Source organism: Apodemus sylvaticus, chromosome 11 (assembly GCF_947179515.1).
Source record: "Apodemus sylvaticus chromosome 11, mApoSyl1.1, whole genome shotgun sequence".
Lineage (NCBI taxonomy): Eukaryota > Metazoa > Chordata > Mammalia > Rodentia > Muridae > Apodemus > Apodemus sylvaticus.
The window spans coordinates 97,681,413-97,689,845 of record NC_067482.1 but is presented as its reverse complement, the minus strand read 5'-3'; the positions used below and the strand labels follow the sequence as shown (position 1 = coordinate 97,689,845).

The 8,433-nt window shown below is 47.5% G+C and overlaps 1 long non-coding RNA gene across 2 annotated transcripts; it reads left to right on the top strand.

Moving 5' to 3' along the window:
• The first annotated feature begins 302 nt into the window (after positions 1–302).
• LOC127696106 (uncharacterized) lies at positions 303–7,118 on the top strand. Of its 2 annotated transcripts, none has more exons than XR_007980170.1 (3): positions 303–707; positions 1,759–1,879; positions 5,569–7,118. It is a non-coding gene; the product is annotated as an uncharacterized LOC127696106 (long non-coding RNA). The 2 variants fall into 2 exon arrangements; XR_007980171.1 differs by having other exon boundaries at positions 1,756–1,879.
• Positions 7,119–8,433: the final 1,315 nt, after the last annotated feature.

Sequence of the window (8,433 nt, the reverse complement as noted above, 5' to 3'; positions counted from 1 at the left end):
GCTACATCCGCCACGCCCATTTCAGCCCCGAGCAGCTGAGCCTGGGCAGCTTTTTCCTGACAGCCTCTGGAAAGCCAAACTCGAATGACCTCTGCTGAACTAATAACAATAATGATAATGGAAAAAAAACAAAAACAAAAAACACCAACAAGAAATGTAGGCAAATGCAGAAAATCCCATGTGGGCGTTAGGTCAGGGCTTCTCTGTGGATCTAAGTCTTTTCCGAGCCGGCAGCAGCTACCTTATTTGGGCATGTTCCTGACAGGAGAAGCAGGGCTGTTCCAAGAGGAAGTCGTCTGAAGGGAAGGACAACTTGTTCCTTGTAACCTTCAGTGTTGGACAACTTCAGCTGAAGGCAGCTGTGTGCTCCTGCCCCTGGCTCTTGCAGAACCTTCTCTTGCCCAGAGGGACTTATTCTGCCGGATGCTGTCACATGTGTCACTGCCTGAGCCCCGAGAGAGGCGATGTGGAGCCTTCTTCTAGCCAGGCCTGGGCCTGGGCCTGTGTGTGAGCACAGAAGGCTGGCTGGTCATCCACTGCCGCGATGTGAATCCAGTCACATGTACCGGATCAGCACTCACTGCACACTTAGACACAGTCGAATCCTTGGCAGCCAAGGGATGGAATTACTGATGTGCCTTTCCTTGCTGCCAACCTCCAGCAAGTGTTCCCATGGCCTCTGCCTCTGGGTTTTCACTCTCTGGAAGGTGAGTCTTGGGAGAATAGCATGGCACAGGACCAGCAGTGCTGGATTAGTGAAGGATCCTTGGGTGCAGCCGTGGGACCGTAAACAGCTGCAGCATTTCACAGATCCCAGTGTGCTGTGTGAAGCCTGCCCCAGCATTACTGTTATTCACTTAGGGCTGAGGAATACCCCCTTTCATTCCTAAAAGCCCGGCTAAGGGTATAGATAACACTGTGACCAAACCTCCGTAGACTTTTAAGGAACACATGTATACACACACACACACACACACACACACACGAATAAAAAAAAGTGTGTGTGTGTGTGTGTGTGTGTGTGTGTGTGTGTATCTACTGAGATCAGAGGACAATTTTTAAGAGATGCTTTTCTTTTTCATCAGGGGTCTGGAGGAATCAAACTCAGGTTGTCACAATTCGTAGCAAGCACCTATACCCCAGAGCCATCTCAGTGTCCCAAGAATTTGCATTTTAGAGGCTGTGACCTTCTCCACCCACAGTTCTGGTGCAGAGCTTGCTGGATCATCCCCGATAGACATTGGCCTCAGCTCCATCCAGAAATCGTGGGTGCTGTGCTGCCCTCCATCTCCAGGCACTTGACTTGGTTGACACTGTGAAGCCTGTCCCTTTGCTCTCAACACTATACCACATCATCATAGCTGAGGTGGTGACAAGCACTGTCCCCTTAGACAGCAAGCTCAGGTGGCCCAGGTCTTGGCCTCTCCTAAACTTGCTTACAATGGTGGAAGAGTGGGTTCAGTCATTTAGCAAGTCTTACACTGAGGACAAAAGAGGAGCTCACATTCTTGAAGTCTTACCACGACCTCCCTCCCAGGTGCCAGTGAGCCCCTACTTAACAGCTTAGAGGTTCCTTATTGTGAATGTCCTTGCCTATGGTCTGTTGGACCCTGTACTAGAAGCTGTGGGGACTTGTCCCAGGCTCTGGTCCTTTCTCTGGCTGGCTTCTGTGACAACCCCAACCAAACTTTCGTTTAGAGACTTCTCTGCCTTGGGTGGGGTTTTGGTTTAACAAGCCTCTGGCTTTCTGCACAGCAGTCTGGAAGAAGGCACCGGTGACCACTGCAGACTCATGGAGAGATCCAGCCACCATCTTGTAACGAGAGGCCACGTGACTAGGAGGTAGACCAGAGGGAGCCACTGCTGTAGCAGGAAGCAGGTAGGTGTGGAAAAGTGTGCTCTGGCTGCGGACCTCACCTGGGCATTTTGCAAGCTTGCCAACTTGGCCCAGCTGGAGAGAAAATTATCACTGGGTGTCTTAATTAGGGTTTTATTGCTGTGAGGAGACACTATGACCTCTGCAATTCTCATAAAGGTAAGCACTGAACTGGCTTACAGGTCCAGAAGTTTAGTCTATTAGCATCATGGAGGGAGGCATGCAGCATCCAGGCAGACATGGTGCTGAGACTTCTACCTGAAGACAGCAGGAAATGAACTGAGACACACTTCCTCCGACAAGGCCACACCCACTCCAACAAGGCCACACCTTCTAATAGCGACACTCCCTATGGGTCTGTGGAGACCATTTCTTTTCAAACCACCACACTGGGTATCTTTGGCAGTATCTGTTGACATGGGCACCCGTCTGGACTTCACCTGTGGGACTAAGAGCCTATCACAGCAGAGCTACCAGTTCTAGTTCACACCCCACCCTGTGTGCCTCTGATACAAGAAAGATAAAGAGAATGTGAAAATGTCTAACCCTTAGCTCTTTAAAAGTTTTATTTACTGAAATATTGCCAAATAAAATACCTCAAACTGATAATTATTGCTGAAGTCAATAAAGTATTATTATTAATGAATATTTTTTGTATTAATGTATAGTGAGAATTCTGGAAGTTTTGTTTCTTTAAAAAACAGAAGTATTTTAAGAATGTGCTTTCATTTTAATCCCGGGCTGGGGATATGGGACTGCTTTGCAGCAGCTGACTATGATTTGCCTGTGCAGTAGCAGAGGCTTGGTTTTGCCAGCTCTAGATAGTTTCTGTGATTGTATGATTTTGGGATTCTGGGAACTTTTCAGAGGCTCTAAAAATGCTAGGACCTCAAGAGGAAAGGTGGTTGTTGATCATTCACAGGAGTTGTTAGTAGTTGTGCTTAAAGAAGAAACAAAAGAAAAGAAATTAGATTCAGATCTGTCTCCCCCACCCCCTCTCTTCCTGCCACCCAACTTTCTCTCCTATTTAGTGTTGGGGTGAAATCGGGGAGGAGGGAGATACAGGGTAGAAAAAACAAGAGCCCACAAAGTAGCTAAGTCCAGCTACAATAATGTTCTTCTGTTGAAAAGAAAAGCTAAAGGTAGTTTTTAAGTTGAAAATTATATAAAATTAATTAATTAATTAGTTAATTAATTAATTAATCAATAACAATTATATTAATTATAGTGTCAAATTTTTATAAAAAATTTAAGTTATTTTTTACACCATGTATGCTAGGTAAATACTCTGTCATTGAGCTGTATCTTTAGACCCTACTGTCTCAGTTTCTTTTCTAGTGATTGAGATATAATACTCTGACAAAAGCAGCTTAAAGGAGAAAGGTTTCGTTCTGCTCATAGTTCCAGGTTACAGCCCATCACAGCGGGGAAGTCAAGGCAGCAGGAAGTTGAGGCTATTGGTCACACTGTGTTCATGAGACAGCAGGTGTGTGCTGGCGCCCAGCACCCTTCTCTATTATGTAGGCTAAGATCCCAGGCTAGAGAATGAAGCCAACCTTGGTGTGTGTGTCTTCCTCCCTTAGATGATAAAATCAAGCTTCCTCCCCCACAGGTATGCCCAGAGACTCATATCCCAGGTAAATTTTAGACACTGTCAATTGACAGTAACTACCCATCATATCTGAGATTTTGAGACAGCTCATTACATACCTCAGGCTAGCTTTGAACTTGCTTTGTAGCTGAGGCTGGCCTCAAAACCACATTCTTTCTGTCTTTGACTCCTGTGTGTTGGGATTACAGGTACAGACTTAAAACACCCAGCCATAAATGAGTGTCTGACAGCCAATAAATCTATGTGTTAAAATAGCTGACTGAAGCATCTTCAGTATTGGCGTCAGCATCCAGTCCTGGCCCAATACTGATGAAAATAATCTGTTTAACAATCTCCAAAACACTATGCAAGTCAGCGAGTCACTTGTGGATTCTGCTCTGGAAATGGTCCCGTGTTTAGCTTCTTCAGCACACGGTGTTTTTCTGGTTGCAAGTCTCAGCATCTTGTAGGCATGGAACACTCCCATTGGCTTCAGAAGCAGCTCCTGCAGAGACTTTCCGTTGCAGCTCGTCAGGTTAATTCTGATTTGGTGACTCACCGGCTCAGTTCCACAGCTGCTTTCCCAGTGTCTGGGACAGAGCTTAGACTGTTCCCTGCAGTCAAGCCTCAGAAGGCCTCAAGTCATCCCTGAATCATCTTAATCTGTCCTATGCAGAAAAGCCACCCATAACATCCCAAATGTGGACTGAAAATGTGCTATCATCATAGGGGCTTCTGGAATATGGCTCAGAATAGATGGGGAAGAGAGGTTTAGCAGGTGTTACCCAGGCGAAGTCAGCACCATAGATGGAATTCTGGACAGAAATACAGAAAGTGTGTGTGGGGGCAGGGGGGCTGGATTTTGGATGCCCAGGTGGAAAAGGTGCATCCAGTACCCAGTGTGGTACCAAGATGTGAGGCTCAGAGTCCCCATGGGCACAGGCAAGGATTTGAGAGCAGTGGGTACAGGTGGTAGTAGACATCCTCTGTGTGCCGCAGAGAAGACAGGAGAGACAGGAGCTGACCTCGATGTAAGGAAGGAGTATGAACCTTTTCAGAGTGGTAGAGGCTGAGGAGGCAAGGACAACTTCATGCCCCAGAATTCCTCTGTATCCTTCTCACCAGCTGGTCCCTGGACCTTTGCTAGAAACACAGATCCCCTGAGACCATGAGCCAAATTATCCTTTCTCCCTCACTTGTTTCTGCCAGGTGGTGGGTCATGACTACATAAAATTAAATAATCCAGGCTCCATGTCTGGTGTGGCTCTTAGCCACGAAACAAAACAAAACAAAACAAAACACAGGGTTGCACAGGCTCTGGGTAAGTGTCCTCGGGTGTGTGGGAACGAGGCTTGAGTGGCCCTGCTGTACCCTGAGGGGTGGCTGGCCTCCAACCCCGTCTTCATGTAAGCACATATTTGAGCTTCTCTGGGGAGTCCTCAAGATATTGGGGTGAAGAAGGACAGCCATACCGTGGCCAGCCATCTGCTAGACAGGCTGAGAGAAGGGTGGATGGTCACTGTGGATGTCACATGCCCTCCTGGTCCCACCATGAAGCGTCTCCTGGTGGGTGGGCTTCAGGCGGGAACGTTGGAGTAAGACACTGTAATCTTAACCTTACTTCTCAGAAGAGCCCTGCTAGGGAGAACTAGCCTGCTGGGGGTATAGGTAACCGCCCTGTCCCAACACCAGAGATTCAAGAAAGCCAGGACACAAGGTTCAAATCCACAGTGCTTCCTCTTATTCTGGGGGCAGCAAAAAACACTGAGAGCCTTCTCAAGTGGACTGGAACAAACTCCAGTGAACATGAACGTGGAAAGGTTGTTCCTAAACACCTAAACTGTCGGTGTTTTCAGTTCACACCTGCCCTGTCTGCTCAGTGAGAGTCAGGCCTGGTGTTTGTCTTCTCTCCCTTTATCGGACCTTCCTGGGCTGCCCCTTCACGAAGCCCAGGTGACCTTCTGCTGTTTGCTGAGGCTGTGTCGTGTGGTCAGAGCCCTTCATCCCGCTCAAAGGCCACCAGCAGCCACACGGTCCCAGGTAAAATCAGAGCACTTCCTTATTGATTTTGGTGACTTCTCCTGTCTGTCTTCTTCTGCAGATTGCAAGTGTCTCGAGGTACCTTGTCATCTGACCTGATTCCGGCCCATCCCTGGAGTCAGCTTGCTGGCACCCAGTGTTTTGCCAAGTGGCCACCTCAGAGCAGCTTCCTTGGAGAGCCTTCAGGAAATATGAACTCCAGTGAAGGACGGCTTAGACCCATTTATCTTCTCTGAAGAGACGGGGGATCCTGGGACAAGCTGGCTAGCTAGGCTAGCCAAATTGCAAGCTTTGAAGTCAAGGGAGATCCCTGCCTCAGTATATAAGGTGAAGACTGATGTTAATCTTTGACCTCCACATGAACTTTCATATACACACATACCACCTACACACATTTCATCACAGACATAAACATGAACACACACATATATATACACACACGCACATATATACACACGCACAGAGAGAAGCATACCACACATATACACATGCAAAAAAAAATTTTTTCATTTAAGTAAAGCTGTCAAGCCAATCAGAAGACAAAGGTAAGGAGAAGGTTGGTTGTCTCTGTTCCTAAGAGACGCTGGGTGCAGTGTAATACCCAGGAGCTAGGGGTTTGACAGCGCCATATTGCTCTCAACTAAACTGCTGACCCAAGGGCTGGTAGCCATGGCCCAGTGGCAGAACACTCCTCAGCATGCACAGGGCTCTGTCCCTAATGCTGCACACAAACAGAAATGACAAGAACCAGCCTGGTGGTGCTGGTAGCACATGCCCTTAATCCCAGCACTCAGGAGGCAGAGGTAGGCTAGCCTGGTCTACAGATAGAGTTCCAAGATATCCAAGAAACTCTGCTTTGAAAAACAAAACCAAAAAAAACAAAAAACAAAAAACCCAAACAAAACAAAATAAAACAAAACAAAAGAGAGAGAGAGAGAGAGAGAGAGACAGAGAGACAGAGAGAGACAGAGAGAGGCAGAGACAGAGACAGAGAGAGACAGAGACAGAGAGAGAAAAGCAAAAAAGAAAGAAACAAAGAAAAAGAAAAGAAAAGAAAGAAGAAAAGAAATGACAAGAACCACTAAATCCCCAGACATTTGGAAACAAGGGATGCTGTGGTTTGTCCATTTTGAAAACTCACCATGACCATGAATCCTTATTCTGATCAACAGAACTGTTTTTGCGGGTAGAGTGTAGAGGCTGGGGGATACATACTTACTGTCTCTAGAGCTGTGATGCCCTGTGCCACCATAGGACTCTGCCGGATGGAAGGCAGATATGGCCTCCTGACCTTGGACCACAACAGTGAGTCAAAACACAGATCTTTTCCTGATCCCGTTGTAAAGTCGGCATTACAGAGCTTCTCTGCGCACAAGTCCGTAAACTTCGTTGTTAGTGCTCCCACCCCACTGCCCTCCTCCTTCCTGTCCTCTCGCTACCTTTCTTCCTCCCCAGATAGTCCTCCCTTCTGCTTTCACGTCTCACCCGTCTCAGCTCTCGATGAGCTGATTCAGTGGAGAAAGGCGTGGCTGATGGCCTGCAGCTGATACACAGGACAAAAGGAGAGAATGACTCCTACAAGTGTCATCTGATCTCTAAGGTGTGTCAGCAGCGCGCGCACATGGGTGTATGTGTGTGTGTGTGTGTGCGCGCGTGCGCAGGTACACGCACACACACTGAAAAAGGAAAAGGACTCTTGAATTTAAATAGGAAGCTAGATTTATACAGTAGACAACAGGATACTCCCATAACTATGTTGTCTAGCCTCACATTCTTTAAAAACAATTTCAAGATTCTCCATGAAGGGATAGACAACACTTTTCTCCTTCCTCTCAAACCATTCCCAGAAAAGCACCGAAGAGCTCACACATGTTTTCTCGACACCCTCTAAGTCTCAAGGAACGAGTACACCACTCTCACCGAGAATTCTGCGTACCCGAGAGGGATGGTTGGGTGTCTGGGCTGTTGGCGGTCTCCTGCCTGGAGGACCAGCTGCTGGTCCACGCTGTTTCTGAGGGAGATTAGTCCACTTCCTCGTCTTCCTCGTGACAGTTACGCTGTCAACCCAAGGGAAAGTTTTCTCCTAATTCATCCATTTCTGTAACACACTAGTTACATTCCCATTATGGGATGGCTGCCCTTCTAGACAGTGCAGATGCAAGAGCAAACCTAAGCTGTAATCCCTGACCTCTCAGACTTAAGTGTGGTGAGAGAGAGGAGTCAAAGGACTGAACCGATGGGTTGATGTGCGATATGTGGAAAAATCACGGAGAATAAAGCGTGTGGGGAGTGAGTACAGCCTTTCGGAGGCTGTGAGGGAAGGCTTCAGTGAGAAGACGGGGAGAGCCTCTGGGGAGAGAAACTGCCTGAAGAAGCCTGGACCAGGGCTTCGCCTGCTGTGCTCAGGGACTAACACAGGGGACAAGAGGAGAAGGGTGGTAGCGGAGCCCTAACGGTCTGGAGAGACTGTGGGATTGGCCGGTGTACAGATAAGCCCAGTCTCCCGAGTGAGACCAGCCACTGCTGCATCCCAGGACAGCATGACCCTTTACCTGCTTAAGAACTGCTAGCATTTTCCTGCAAAGCCTGTGCCATGAACAGGCCGGCTTCCAGATCGCCATGTTAGTGCCTTGGCCACAAATGCCTAAGCCAATACTTCCTGAAGGCTCTAGATTTTGGAACACATGGGAAAATAATGTACTAGAGGACTTTGCCGCTCCGATATTCTTTTGCAAGCTGTAGCTTTAGAGCATGTTCTTGGGACGGTGTCCTGACTGATCACAGTAGACAAACAGGAGTTAGCCAGAGTGTGCAGTTGTTCCTCAGGTTCTCTTGTGACTCTAGATTATATATATATATAGTATTTTACCAAATACAATATCAAGAAGGGACTTGCACCAGAAAATTGGTGTGGACATCTGAGTCA